Raw genomic sequence first — 16565 nt, forward strand, 5'->3', positions numbered from 1 at the left:
AGGCCTTATCAGGGAGGACATTAGGCAGCTAGGGGAGGATATCAGGCACCTCGGGGTGGCTAGCAAAGGAATGTGGCCCCAGCGTGGGTATATGCTCTGACGCTAGGAGATGCAGAGGTTGCTACGTTTGTGGTGACAGGTACATTTACTGTTCTATTATACCTAGTTATTGTTCTTTTTGACTCGGGTGCTACTCATTCTTTCATTTTTGCATCTTATGTTAAATTATCTGAGAGTGAGACCCAGTCATCAGATATAGCACTGTTAGTAGCTACACCATCAAGGTCAGTGATAAGATGTCAGAGGGTACTTAGAGGCTATCCGATAGAAATTCAGGGAAAAGTATTACTAGCAGATCTTGTTGTGTTTGATATGTGCGGGTTCGATATAATCCTTGGTATGGACTGGTTGGCTGCCAATCATGCCAGCATTGATTGTTTCTAGAAAGAAGTAATTTTTAGACCTCCTGGAGAGCAGAATTCAGATTCGTTGGTTCACGGGTACATGCTCCAACACAGCTGGTGTCCACCGTGCAGGCGCACAGATTACTCCTGGACGGAGGTCAGGGATTTATAACATTTGTGAAAGAAGCATCTGAAAATGAATTGAAGATTGACAACACCCTAGTGGTACGAGAATTTCTAGATGTTTTTCTAGAGGAGCTACCAGGGTTGCCTCTTGTGTGCAAGGTAGATTTTCCTATAAATTTACCTCTAGGGACTGCACCGATCTCTAAGGTCTTGTATCATATGGCTCCAGCTGAACTGGGGGAATTAAAGGAGCAGTTGTAGGATTTGTTGAATAAAGGGTTTATACGACCCAGTGTATCGCCATGGGGAGCTCCAGTGTTGTTCGTAAAGAAGAAATACGAGTCCATGAGGATGTGCATTGACTACAAGGAAATAAATAAAGTTACTATCAAGAATAAATATCCTCTACCCCATATAGACAATTTGTTTGATTAGCTCTAAGGTACATAGATATATTCCAAGATTGACCTCAGATCCGGGTATCATCAAGTGAGAGTAAAACCGGAAGATGTCGCGAAGACAACCTTCAGGACCAGGTACGAGTATTATGAATTTCTCGTTATACCTTTTGGTTTGACGAATGCCTCGGCTGTGTTCATGGACTTGATGAACAGAGTTTTTCACCAGTATTTAGATCAGTTTGTTGTAGTTTTCATTGATGATATACTGGTGTACTCGAGGAGAGTTTTAAGGAGCATGAGGTGCATTTGAGGCGGGTGTTGCAGACTCTCAAGGAGGAGAAGCTTTATGCTAAGTTTAGCAAGTGTGAGTTCTGGCTTGAGAAGGTGGCATTCTTAGGCCACGTGATCTCAGGGGATGGCATTTCAGTGGATCCCAGCAAGATCGATGCGGTGGTAAATTGCGCTAGGCCAAGAAATGTGCAAGCAGTCAGGAGTTTCTTAGGGTTGGCGGGTTATTACCGTCGTTTTGTTGAGGGGTTTTCAGCATTTTCAGGACCTCTCACGCAATTGACTAGGAAAAATGCCAGATTTGTGTAGGATGAAGAGTGCGAGCATAGCTTCCAGGAATTAAAGCAGTGGCTCGTCACTGCACCAGTTCTTACGATTCCATCGGGAGGCGATGGTTATGTTATCTACAGTGACGCGTCCTTGAATGGGCTCGGTTGTGTGCTGATGTAGCATGGTAAGGTGGTGACATATGCATCCAGGTAATTGAAAGAATATGAGAAGAACTACCCTACTCATGATCTGGAGTTGGCAGCGGTTGTACATGCACTGAAGATCTGGAGGCATTATCTTTACGATGAGAGATGTGAGATATTTTCTGATCATAAGAGCCTCAAATACTTCTTTACACATAAAGAATTGAATATACAGCAGAGGAGGTGGTTGGAACTTATCAAGAATTACGACTGCATCATCAGTTACCACCCAAGTAAAGCAAATGTGATGACTGATGCTCTGAGCAATAAATCAGGAGACACATCACAGTTAGCAGAGATAGTTCAGCATCCGATTTAGATGGACTTAGAGAGACTTGGTGTAGAGTTAGTGGAGGATGATCCTCAGGCACTTATGGCCAGTTTGGTTGTACATCCCATGTTATATGAGAAGATTAAAGCTACTTAGAGAGATGATCCAGAGTTAGTGGAGGTGATAGCCAGAGTTCAGGACGGCCAGGGGGAGGAGTTCAGTATCTCGATGATGGGGCTCTGAGATTTAGCACCAGATTGTGTGTGCTTGCAGATGATAGCATCAGGAGGACGATTCTAGAGGAGGCACACAGGTCTCTATACACTATTCATCCTAGCAGTACGAAAATATATATGGATTTGTGGGATTCGTTCTGGTGGAGTGGTATGAAAAGGGAGATAGCAGAGTTTGTGCAGCAGTGTTTGACGTGGCAGCAGGTTAAGGCTAAGCACCAGAGGCTGGCTGGTCAGTTCCAGCCACTTTTCATTCCCGAGTGGAAGTGGGACCACGTATCCATGGATTTTGTTACTGGGCTGCCGCCAGCGTTGCATGGTCAGAATGCCATATGGGTGATAGTTGATAGATTAACGAAGACAGCGCATTTTCTGCCTATTAAGGTCAGCTAGCTTATGAACAGGTTAGCAGAGATTTATATACAGGAGATTGTTTGATCCCATGGAGTGCCGGTATCCATAGTCTCGGACTGTGATCCACGTTTTACATCACGGTTCTAGAGGAGTTTGTAGGAGGCACTAGGGACCCAGCTAGCATTCAGCACAGCTTTTCACCCTCAGACCGATGGTCAGACTAAGAGAACCATCCAGGTATTAGAAGATTTGCTCGTGCTTGTGTGCTAGACTTCAGAGGTAGCTGGATTCAGTTTTTGCCACTAGTTGAATTTGCTTATAATAACAGTTATCAGTCTAGCATCGGTATGGCACCCTATTAAGCATTATATGGTAGGAGATGTAGATCTCCTCTTTTCTGGGATGAAGTTGGCGAAAGGCGAGTTTTGGGTCCAGAGATAATTCAGCAAGCATGTGATAAAGTCCGACTTATTCGAGATAGAATTAGTGCAGCACAGAGTCGACAGAAAAGTTATGCAGATACTCACCGCCGGAAACTAGAATTTGGAGTAGGTGATTATGTTTTTCTAAGAATAGCTCCTCTGAAAGGAGTTATGAGGTTTGGGAAGAAGGGCAAGTTGAGCCCTAGGTATATTGGCTCTTTTGAGATACTTAAGAGAATTGGGTCAATTGCCTACATGCTAGCTTTGCTGCCAGCTTTGGCTAATATTCATGACGTGTTTCATGTTGCCATGTTACAGAAATACGTTTCAAACCCATCCCACATCATTAGCTATGCAGAGATAGAGCTTAAGGATTCATTGGCATATGAAGAAATACCAATACAAATTTTTGGACAGAAAGGTCCAGATTTTACACACTAAAGAAATACAGTTAGTTAAAGTTTTGTGGAGGAATCACGCCATAGAGGAAGCTTCTTGGGAACTCGAGGAGTAGATTAGATAGAGATATTTGCAGTTGTTCCAAGAGGAATAGAGATACCGGGTAAAGTATAATAGTTAGATAAGTTTCTTTTGCAGGTACATGTATTGATCTTGGATAGTAGATAGTTTTTACTTTTATACGTGTAATTTCCTAGAACCACTCATGTAACCACGATATTCCTTCGCCATAAGTGAGGGCAGGTAATAAAATAAGTAGACCCTTTGCTTTACAGGATGATGGAAGTATAGATAGAGATTCAGATAGTAAATTTCGAGGACGAAATTTAATAAGTAGGGGAGAATGTAGTGACCCAAAAAATAATTATATTTAAATAATGAGAGAGAGAGAGAGAGAGAGAGAGAGAGAGAGAGAGAGAGAGAGAAATAGAAACACAAACAGAAGGAGGTCGACGAAATTGCATTTTGGAGAATAAAAATAATTTTAGGAAATTGACCAGTTTCGTCGACGAATATAGGGTCTCGTCGACGAAGGTCTTCAGAATTTCGTTAACGAATATAGGGCCTCGTTGACGAGAAAATACTGAGAGAGGTTTTTGACTGCTCTGAATTTCTTCGACAAATTTTATGAAAGACTCATCGACGAGGTGACGTGTCTCGTCGACGAATCTGGCAGTACAAAAGGAGGGAAACCGGTATATTTTGTCAATTCTTGTGCCGCTCTCCTCTCCCTCCCTACGTCTCTCTCTCCCTTCTCTCTTCGATTTCGGCCCCACCAGTCGCTGGATCGACGATCCGAAGCTACCACGACACTCCTAGCGGAGTTCGTTGCAAATCTGCTGGAGCGGATCGTCGAGAAAATAGAGTTGGATTTCATCCCAAATTCAAGGTAAGGTCTTTTAGTCCCTTTTTGGCCTTATGGCAGTTATAGAAAATGATGTAGGTAGAAAAATACTGATATTATGTTCTGACATATGTTGGTTTCAGGGTGTTTTGTAGGAGGCCCTACAGGAGTGAGGCTAGTATTCCATAGGGGCTTCCTAATAGTTAGGTAAGGGAAATATGCTATGTTAGGCATTTCTTAATATATGATACAGTTTATTTAATTACAAAAATTATGTATTTAGTATGGTGTGGCTGGTGAATATGTATATGGTACGAGGATAAGTTTTACGAATTTAGTTTCATGATTTTATGAATTTCAGTATTATAATTATGCGAATTTTCAGTACCATGATTTTATGGATTTTAGTATCATGATTATACGAATCTTAGTACCATTGTAGACACCCTATTTTTTCCCTAACCAAATAGAACAAGGGGTTTCCTTTTATTATTTTATTATTATTAGTATTTTTATTATCGTTATTTTATTATTACTTTCTTATAATTATTTTTATTATTTATTATTATTTTACTATAATTATTCTGGATTATTATTACTATTATATTTATTTATTTATTTATTTTTACCTTATTATTATTATATTATTATATTATTATTATTATTATTATTATTATTATTATTATTAGCATTAGTATCTTATTTTGGTTATTATTATTTTTATTATCTTTATTTTTAGTAGTATTATTATTATTATTATTGTTATTTTACTGATAGTATCTTTATAATTTTTATTTTTACTATAATTATTTATTATTATTTACTATTAGTAGTAGTATTATTATTATTTATTATTATTATTACCTTATTGATGTTATTATTATTATTATCCTTATATTATTATAATAATAATAATAATAATTATTATTATTATTATTATTTCTATTTTCATTATTACCATAAGAATAAAAATAAAAAAAAATAAAAATAAAAAAGAAAAATAAAATCAAAAAAGGAAGTTTTTTTAGGGTTTTAGAAATTTTCTTATAAAAGGACGGGGTGGAGACCAAAGGAGAGGAACCCAAGTCTCCTCATTGCCTTCATGGGGCGTAGACACGATAGCTAAAGAAACCTAAAAAAAAAAAATCTTCTTCTGCTTCTTCTTCTCCCCTGTTCCAGCCACGCTCCACTTTTCCCCTCGGAGACCATCACACCCGCGAGCCCAGATCCCGTCTCTCCCTCTCACAACCATAGCCAGCTAACTACCTGCCCAGCAACCTCCATCGCCACCTTCTGCAAGCCACTCGAGAACCCCCTGTTCCATCCATCCCTCTGTAGCTGAGCACCATAGCTTCAGGAGGAGCCTGACGCGTCTCTATTCTCTACCCAGCAATCAGCGCCTTGGGCGACCCCTCCACCACTCGCCGTTTCCGCTGTCATCACACAAGCAGTAGCTCCACCATCATAAGACCTCACCGGCAAGCCCCTGCAGCAGTTGAATCTCCTCCATCAACCTTCACGGCCAGCCAGCAAAGTCGTGAGCCACCACCTCTGCTACACCAGCCCCCAGGACCTCAGAACCATTCCACGGTGAGTCCCCTGCCTCCCTATATCAGCACACACTCACATAGTCAGTAAATACACACACACGCTCGCACATGCACACACACTCACCTTATGTTTTAAAGCTTAAATTTTTCTTTATTTTATCCCTGTTCTATATATTTAAATTGTTATTGAAAGGTTTTTTTTTATTAATATTCATATGGTTGTATGTTTAATCTTGTCATTGTAGAATTTAATATTGAATATTGTGGTAAGTTTATTTATTTTTGTTTTTGTTTTTTTTTTTTTGTATTTGTTGTGAATATTGGTCGCTTGCTTTAAGTAGTTTATATTGTTTAGTTGTATATATTTCGTCATTTAATATTATTATTACCATTTTTTTTTATTGTTGTAATATTTGTTTAGATTTTTTTTTTGTAGCATTCATTATAAATACTAATTGGTTTTTTCTCATTTTTGTAGGTTTCCTTTTTTGTTGGGGCTGGTTTCAATTTTTAAATTTTGTAAACTGTATATATGTTAAATAAGTAGTATTATGATTAATTGAATATTATTGTTAAAGTTTTCCTTTTCTTGTTGTCATATATTTATTTAGTAAATAGTATATTCATATTTAGGGTTTTTCTCTTATTGTTATATTATTTGTTTTATAATTAAATATTCAAATATAAATTGTGTCTATGATGTATTATCAAAGTAGTTTTTTTTTTTATCATGTGTAAAGTTATTGTCATGTTTTATTACTATGTGTAAGATATTAAATATTTAGGATGGTATATTGATTTTCGATTTGATTTATTACCATAATTTAGTATTGGGTCACCATATCGATTGTTTACGTAGTACTAATAGTTTGAATTGGTTTCTATAATTTCACTTCTTTCTTGTCCTAGTATGATAACCTACTAATTTTAGAATTGATTTGTCTCCATATTGTATAGCTTACACATTAATTGTAGGAATGAATTGTTTCCTAATTTCATTAGTTGTTTTCCATTTTTATTATTGTGTATTTATTTGTTAATTTTTACGTCGATTTGTATCCACAATTTCAATTATTTCCATATTTATCGTTTTGCACTTTACATATTAGTTTTAGGGTTGATTTGTCTCTATAATTGCATTAGTTGCTCCCATTCTTATGATTGTATTTGGTATATTAATTTTAGGATTGATTTGTTTCCATATATAATATTGTATATTTACATATTAATTTTAGGGCTTTATGTGTTTCCATGTTATATATTTAGAGTTATTTTAATTGGTATTACGATATTATTGTGATGTGTTGTTATTATTTTAGTATTTGTTATTATTAATATGATATATTATCATTACTATTATTATTATTACTTTTTTATTATTACTATTATTACAGATTCTTAATATTTTTTTATTTGGTGTATTTATATTTTGTATTACATATTGCGGTATTTATTTTCATTATTTATTTTTGTGTGTATTATCCCTATGATTTTATTACGGGGGTATGAGCCTTCAGGTATCACGTACCTTAAGTTCTGAGGGAATATATATGTATATATTATATTATATTTATTTATTTATTTATCAAGTGTATTTATAAATTCATAAAAAGGAGTAATTTAAAGACTTATTAGATTAACTTAGGGATAATTTAAAATTAATTGGGTACCGTTCGTAAGAACGGGTGCGTAGGGGGTGCTTGTACCTTCCCCTCACGTAACCAAACTCCCGAGCCTAACTTTGGTAACATAGATCCATTTTACCCCTAACGGGGTAGTAATCATGTGTTTTAACCATACTAAAAGGTTAGTGGCGACTCCGACATTTCCTATTTTTCCTTGAAAATTAAAATTGATTTTTATTTCGCCACCTCGGGGGCATACGCGCTCTCAGGACGTCGCGACAGCTTGGCGACTCCGCTGGGGATATTAGAGAGTCAAGCCATTAATTAATTAGAAATTATCCCAAGTTCAAATTTAATAAATTTTTTAATTACTCCTTATTTTGTGAATATTGTAATTCATAAATAACCTTGATTAATTGTAAATATTTTACTTCCATAATTTACAAACAACCGTAATTACTAAAAAATATTTTGTTTCCTATTTTTTTTTTGAATATTAATTGTAGATATTTTGTTTCCAAATATTCTGAATAAGCATATTAATTGTAGATATCTTGAATAAGCATATTAATTATAGATATTTTGTATACTAATCGTAAATATTTTGTTTTCATATTTTTTCTAAGTAAGCATATTAATTAAAAATATTTTGTTTCCAAATTTTTTTGAATAAACATATTAATTGCATATATTGTGTTTCCTTATCTTTTGAATAAATATATTAATTGTAGATATCTTGTTTCCATATTTTTAATAGCATGTGAATAAATGTGGGGATAGCGAGATTAGGTTAAATTTAAATTCATACACTCTCACACTCTATACCCGGGCTTTACCTGCTAAGATTAGAAAGGAGTGTAATACCGTTTGTCCCCATGTGGCAGGGCTTGTGGGGACCCGCGAACCACTCCGCTCAATTTAAACTTTGTCCAAACCCCTTTTGGGTGAGGATGGAGGTTAGATTGGGGACTTTTGTATATAGGGATTAGAGCCTACCCACACATACTTGTATATAGTTTTCCTTAACTAGGATAAAGCCAAAAAGAATCCTGTATATACGTACCTACCCTGAGTTGGGACAGGAGCCACATCCTTCTCCAAGTATAGTATGTTGTATATATGTTGTGAGATACTTTGTATTATATCATACATTTTGCATCCATTTTAGGCATACATATTACTTAGCCAGTATTCTGAAAAAGCCCAATAATGAGACGATGGTCCATCCTTTCAAAAAATGAAGCATTTGGCCCAAGCATTTTAAAATATGGGTCGACCCAACCCTTATCAAATAACTCGGGCCCAATTCTTTAAAAACAAACTTGGGCCCGACCTTTTCCTAAGCAAAAACTCGGCACAGGCCTGATTTTCAAAAGGGGTCAAACTCAAATTTCAAAAATGGGCTTCGGCCCTATTATCTAAAAATTCGGGCTGACATTTTTCAAATAATCCAAGCCCAATTCCTTTTCAACTAGGGCTTTAACCCATCATGAAATAGCTTGAAGCCTATATTTTAAAATACTTGAGGCCCAAGTGCACACTAAAAGTTCACAAGTCCACATTGAACGAATCTCACGAGTTGACTAGCCTAGGTCAACCCCAACCTTAGATCATAATCTGACCCTTCCTAGAATCTGAGGTACATGGACCATCAACAAGGAAATGAATGGTTGAGGGAAGATTGGAACTAAAATTGTGGCCCATCAATGGTCATGTTAATCTTGAAATGTTTCATTAGTGGAATTTTTCTAGAATCCTGACTAAGTTGTCATTTAGGTTACATCGTATGCATGCACTTCATTTCATACATAGTCATGCACGATAGGTTGCATGCACACTCATATCTTTGTTTGTATATATAAGTGCACTATTTACATCCATGCATAAACACCTATTGCATACCTTAATCATGCATCAAAATACATTCACTCATGCAGTACATAATTGTGCATTCATGGTTCTAAAAAGAAATTTTTGGTGGTTTGAGTAATATAAAGCAATAATTGAGACCACCACGCATCAGTACAATACCAGGCGAAGAGCGAGAGAAATGAGTGAACAATTGGAAAATAGAGTCCTGGGTCTAGAATAAGGACAAGAAGAGATAAATGATAAGATTAGTAAGGTCCTAGAGTTACTGATGAACAAAGGAAAGGCGGTGCATGTTGATCCCGAAGTAGATGTGGACCCCACTCATCCCCCAGGGTTCACCCTAGATCATGGACAAACATCAATTCCACCACTTGGTGTCATGGGGGGTCCACTGCCAAATATGCCTCCTTTTATCCCTGCTGTGCCAGCACAAGGGTTCCCAGTGGCAGGAACTCCTCCGTTTGTACCTTCTGATATGGGGATCAGCAAATCTGAGGCTGAGCGTAATTGTGACGTATTGGAAGAGCGCTTGAAAGCAATGGAAGGACCTAATTCTTTCGATTCCGTTAATCCAAATGACCTCTGCTTGGTGCCAAAAGTCACCCTGCCACCAAAGTTCAAAATGCCAGACTTTGAAAAGTTTGACAGGACTCGGTGCCCTCGAACACATTTAGTGATGTACTGCCAAGCAATGGTTGCTTACTCAGACGATGAAAAACTAATGATGCATTGTTTTCAAAGTAGTTTGACCGGATCAGCTATCCGTTGGTACATTCAACAAGATAAGGCCCGGATCCGCACCTGGAAGGACTTGGCCAATGCCTTTATCACTCACTGCTACCATGTGATGGAAATGACGCCTGATCGAATGACTCTACAAGAAATGGAAAAAAAATTCACCAAAACATTTAGAGAATATGCTTATAGGTGGAGAGATATGTCAATCCAGGTGGACCCCCCGGTAAGTGACCGAGAAGCCATCTCTTTGTTCGTAAGCACATTAAAAGACCCCTACCGCACACATCTTTGGGGAGCAACTCCCCATGATTTTATGGATATTGTGGCTGTGGGAGGAAGAATTGAAGGCGATATCAAGGCGGGCCTAGTCAAGGATAGTGGCGTAGAAATTGGTTTAGGCAAAAAGTGGACTAATAGGAAGAGGGAGGAAGAAGCACAAATGATACAGGGGCAATTTAATTGGAAGAATCAATACCCAAAAGGTGGGAACCAATGGCCCAAGAGAAACTTTGGTTTTGAGTACCTGGTAAATCAAGCGGGGCATACAGGCACAATGCCCCAGATTGTTCACTCTGGTCCTACGTTCACCCCACTGAATCAGCAAGCACAAGACATGAATGTGACCAGAAACTTCCGAAGGGTGGACCCCATTCCCATGACATATGCTGAATTATTTCCTCAGCTTTGGGAAAGGGGGATGGTATCTGCAATCCTTGGGATGCCCGTTGTGAACCCTCCTCCATAGTGGTATGATCCTAGGGTTCGCTGTGAGTACCATGCTAACTCTCCCGGCCATACTATTGACCGATGTTGGGCCTTCAAGCATAAGGTGCAATCATTAAGAGATGCTGGATGGTTTGCGTTTGACGACAAGCAACCGGGAGTCCAGGGGAATCCTTTGCCTAAACACGAGGATGGAGGTGGTTAACATATCAGGGAGGTTCCCAAATCAATGGTTTCATTCGTTATCCATAGAGGGTAAAGTGTTGGAGTACCGAGCTTTTGACTATCAAATCCTTTTCAGTTGATGTTCTTTTGTTTTCCATTGTTATTTGCATTTTATAGTGAACGCCTGTGTCTCAGAATATTTTCTATATTCAATAAAATGAATTATGCATTTCGTTCTCTCACTTGCATCATGAGTCCAATTGCCAAATTTTGTTTGCTTATGTTTCATGTCGGAATAGGGAAAGTAATGTTGCCAGTATTCACAAACTGAAAATAGTTGTTAATTTTTGAAAATTTTACCCGAGAGGCAAAAGTAGAGAAGGATGAAACAATCGTCGAATTCAAATGTTATGAAGAAGTATCTTACTTTCCAAGGAATTCAACGAAGCGGCTACGTTGTTATGATAATCTCTTGTCAATTCATTACTCATGTTTTGATCAAATGATGGATGACCCTCTTTGGTCGACCAGTTATTCCCAAAAAGAACCCAAACAATGATTTACCATTTGTTAACCAAGTTGAGCTTGAATGTTAAACCAAGTTTTTCTTAAAGTCAGATCACCAGAAATCTAACTGGGGCATGAGTACCTTAGCGTTTGGAAAATCATTTGAGACAATAGTCATTACCAAAAGGATGGCAGGCCATTGTTCTTCTACCCAAAAGAAAGTCAAAGAAGAAATCCCTTGCAAACCCTTTTTGAGCCTAAAAGATTCATTTCTTGATTAACCCGTCAAAGGATCACACCCTATAACTGGGGGAGTTTTTAAAAGATTGGTCCCAATTGAAGTTCAAATGAAAATGAAGTCAAGATTCCTTTATAAAAGGAAAAGTGAAAGATGCAATAAAAGAAGGAAAAAAAGATTAAAAGGGAAAGAAAAAAAAAAGAGAGTAAAGCAGAAGGAAGAAGAAAGAAAAATAAGGGACATGACTCATATGTGATCATTGACTAGCAAATACCTGTGCTAAGATTGATAAATTTTGAGCCTTATTCAAATATTTCTTTCATTAACCCATACCCTTAGCCTACATTATAATCCAAATGAAAGTCCTGACCAAATTGGTATACATTGTTGTCTTAAATGATTTGTCAGACTTAATGTTGAGTTTGAACTACGTAATGACCTGATCCTGAAAAGGTACGTAGGCAGCTTGTTTAAATAACAAGTTTAGTCAACATCTTGCAAAACGCTTCAACTCGAACTGGGGGCATAAAACATTATTTGGGGTGGTATATTTGAGCCTTAGTTTACCTTTTATTCTGAAATCCTACGTCCCTAAGCCTACGTTTCGTCCCGAGTCTTAAAGATCATCTTGAGATCAAAGCATGGGTTGATGGAACTGGGGCAGTTGAAGAGAAGGACAGTCATCTAGGCTGGGAAATCAACGTTATACAACTTTTGAATACTGGTATGAATTTTTCCCTATGATAGCATTGAAACATGGTAAAACATTTATTTTGTGCAGATGGCCTTTGATTTAGCAAGTTGATGTCATAGTTGCATAATCATTCCTCGTTCCTTAAAAAAAAAAGAAAAAGGAACCCTTCTTACTCTTTAGAGCATTAAAAGAGGATGGATAGTCAAAGAGTTTCAAAATCACCAATACTTTCTATGAAAAAGATACCTGTGAAGAAAGAGCAGCCTAACTGGAGTAAATGTTATGTCAGAATCTGCTTATTCAAAAGAATCCAACAATAGAGTCAAGATCGGTGGCAAATGAATTTAACTAGGGCAAATTTCGAGTTGAGTTTCAGTGCCCTATTCAAGTGCCTTCTTATCATATTGGAATATGAAATCAAGGTCAAGATCAGCTGTAGGTCCATTCAATTGGGGCAGATTTTGTGATTTTTATTTAACCCGAGTAAATCACTTCCATGACTGGATAAATCAAAGAGATTGAGCCAAGATCAGTCATAGATCCATTCAAATGCGGCGAGTTTCAAGTACAGACCAAATATGAGGTCATTGATCACAAGCGCATTGAGAGAAAAGATTCATGCATTGCCACACATTTCATACATTTCCCTATATTTCATGCATTCCCATGCATCTCATGCATTACCCTACATATCATGCGTGCATTGCCTTGCATATTCATGTATTACCTACATTTCATGTATTGTCATGCATCTTATGCATTACCTTACATATCATACACTGTCATGTATTTCATGTGTTACCTTACATTTCACGCATTACCATACATTTCACACATTTCATGCATCAATAGCATTTCATGCATTGCACAAAAAATAAAAAATAGTAATAAAAAATAAAAAATGAAAAAATCACAAGTTAGCAGCATGCATATCAATAGCAACATATCACTGCATTCTAGTATCATAATTTATCAACATGCATACATATAGCAGCATATCTTTGCATTCTAGCATCACAAGCAGCAATAGAGCACCCTTCACACTTGTCTTAAGCTTTCAAATGATTATTTGACATCCGTGATGGAGAGATTCCTATTGTGTTTAATTCTGAGTTGGGGTAGTTGATCCCAAGCGCACATTGATTTACTTGGAAAACTAGGGCAAGTTGACCCCAGACACACATTGATTTATTTTGAAACTGGGGCAACAGATCCCAAAGACAAGGGGATTCATTCATTGACATTCGGACTTTACCCCAAGTGCATTTTCCAAATAGAGTAACAACTTTCCAAACTTTGCTTTCACACCTTGTTACTGGTTGAGGTGGCTCGGATCATCGTATCCATTACGACTCGGATTCTTACATTTGAAGCAAGTTATCGTTGTGTCCTATGGTTGGATCATCGTATCCCTATGGCTCGGATTCTTACATTCGAAGCAAGCCATCATTGTGTCCCATGGCTGGATCATCGTATCCCTACGGCTCGGATTCTTACATTCGAAGCAAGCCATCATTGTGTCCTATGGCTGGATCATCGTATCCCTACGGCTCGGATTCTTACATTCGAAGCAAGCCATCATTGTGTCCCATGGCTGGATCATCGTATCCCTACGGCTCGGATTCTTACATTCGAAGCAAGCCATCATTGTGTCCCATGGCTGGATCATCGTATCCCTACGGCTCGGATTCTTACATTCGAAGCAAGCCATCATTGTGTCCCATAGCTGGATCATCGTATCCCTACGGCTTGGATTCTTACATTCGAAGCAAGCCATCATTGTGTCCTATGGCTGGATCATCGTGTCCTTATGGCTCAGATTCTTACATTTGAAGCAAGCCATCATTGTGTCCCATGGCTAGATCATCGTATCCCTACGGCTTGGATTCTTACATTCGAAGCAAGCCATCATTGTGTCCTATGGCTAGATCATCGTGTCCCTATGGCTCAGATTCTTACATTCGAAGCAAGCCATCATTATGTCCCATGGCTGGATCATCGTATCCCTACAGCTCGGATTCTTACATTCGAAGCAAGCCATCATTGTGTCCCATGGCTGGATCATCGTGTCCCTACAACTCAGATTTTTACATTCGAAGCAAGCCATCATTGTGGCCCATGGCTGGATCATCGTATCCCTACGGCTCGGATTCTTACATTTGAAGCAAGCCATCATTGTGTCCCATGGCTGGATCATCGTATCCCTACGGCTCGGATTCTTACATTCGAAGCAAGCCATCATTGTGTCCCATAGCTGGATCATCGTATCCTTACGGCTTGGATTCTTACATTCGAAGCAAGCCATCATTGTGTCCTATGGCTGGATCATCGTGTCCTTATAGCTCAGATTCTTACATTTGAAGCAAGCCATCATTGTGTCCCATGGCTAGATCATCGTATCCCTACGGCTTGGATTCTTACATTCGAAGCAAGCCATCATTGTATCCTATGGCTGGATCATCGTGTCCCTACGGCTCAGATTCTTACATTCGAAGCAAGCCATCATTATGTCCCATGGCTGGATCATCGTATCCCTACGGCTCGGATTCTTACATTCGAAGCAAGCCATCATTGTGTCCCATGGCTGGATCATCGTGTCCCTACAGCTCAGATTTTTACATTCGAAGCAAGCCATCATTGTGGCCCATGGCTGGATCATCGTATCCCTACGGCTCAGATTCTTACATTCGAAGTAAGCCATCATTGTGTCCCATGGCTGGATCATCGTATCCCTACGGTTCGGATTCTTACATTCGTAGCAAGCCATCCCTGTGTACCTCAACATGGATTCTTACATTCAGTACAAATCATCCCTAATCGGCAAAAGCAAATAGTAACTGATTGAAAAGCCCAGACAGTTGTGTGGCTTGGCTAAAATAGGTGTCTTTTATCTTTGCAGGCTTGTTGCTGCAAAAAACGTAGGAGAGTTCCTGCCGTTACATTGAAGCAACAAAGCCTACAAAGAGTGGCAGCTGTAGACACCCTATTTTTGCCCTAACCAAATAGAACAAGGGGTTTCCTTTTATTATTTTATTATTATTAGTATTTTTATTATCGTTATTTTATTATTACTTTCTTATAATTATTTTTATTATTTATTATTATTATTTTACTATAATTATTATGGATTATTATTACTATTATATTTATTTATTTATTTATTTTTACCTTATTATTATTATATTATTATATTATTATTATTATTATTATTAGCATTAGTATCTTATTTTGGTTATTATTATTTTTATTATCTTTATTTTTATTAGTATTATTATTATTATTATTGTTATTTTACTGATAGTATCTTTATTATTTTTATTTTTACTATAATTATTTATTATTATTTACTATTAGTAGTAGTATTATTATTATTATTACCTTATTGATGTTATTATTATTATTATCCTTATATTATTACTATAATAATAATAATTATTATTATTATTATTATTATTTCTATTTTCATTATTAACATAAGAATAAAAGCAAAAAATAAAATAAAAAATAAAATCAAAAAAGGAAGTTTTTTTAGGGTTTTAGAAATTTTCTTATAAAAGGAGGGGGTGGAGACCAAAGGAGAGGAACCCAAGTCTCCTCATTGCCTTCACGGGGCGTAGACACGATAGCCAAAGAAACCAAAAAAAAAATCTTCTTCTGCTTCTTCTTCTCCCCTATTCTAGCCACGCTCAACTTTTCCCCTCGGAGACCATCACACCTGCGAGCCTAGATCTCGTCTCTCCCTCTCACAACCATAGCCAGCAAACTACCCGCCCAACAACCTCCATCGCCACCTTCTGCAAGCCACCCGAGAACCCCTTGTTCCATCCATCCCTCTGTAGCTGAGCACCATAGCTTCAGGTGGAGCCCTGACGTGTCTCTATTCTCTACCCAGCAATCGGCGCCTTGGGCGAGCCCTCCACCACTCTCCATTTCCGCTGTCATCACACAAGCAGTAGCTCCACCATCATACGACCTCACCGGCGAGCCCCTGCAGCAGTTGAATCTCCTCCATCAACCTTCACGGCCAGCCAGCAAAGTCGTGAGCCACCACCTCTGCTACACCAGCCCCCAGGACCTCAGAACCATTCCACGGTGAGTCCCCTGCCTCCCTATATCAGCACACACTCACACAGCCAGTAAATACACACACACGCTCCCACATGCACACACACTCACCT

Source organism: Malania oleifera, chromosome 4, assembly GCF_029873635.1.
Source record: "Malania oleifera isolate guangnan ecotype guangnan chromosome 4, ASM2987363v1, whole genome shotgun sequence".
In the NCBI taxonomy this organism is placed as follows: Eukaryota; Viridiplantae; Streptophyta; class Magnoliopsida; order Santalales; family Ximeniaceae; genus Malania; species Malania oleifera.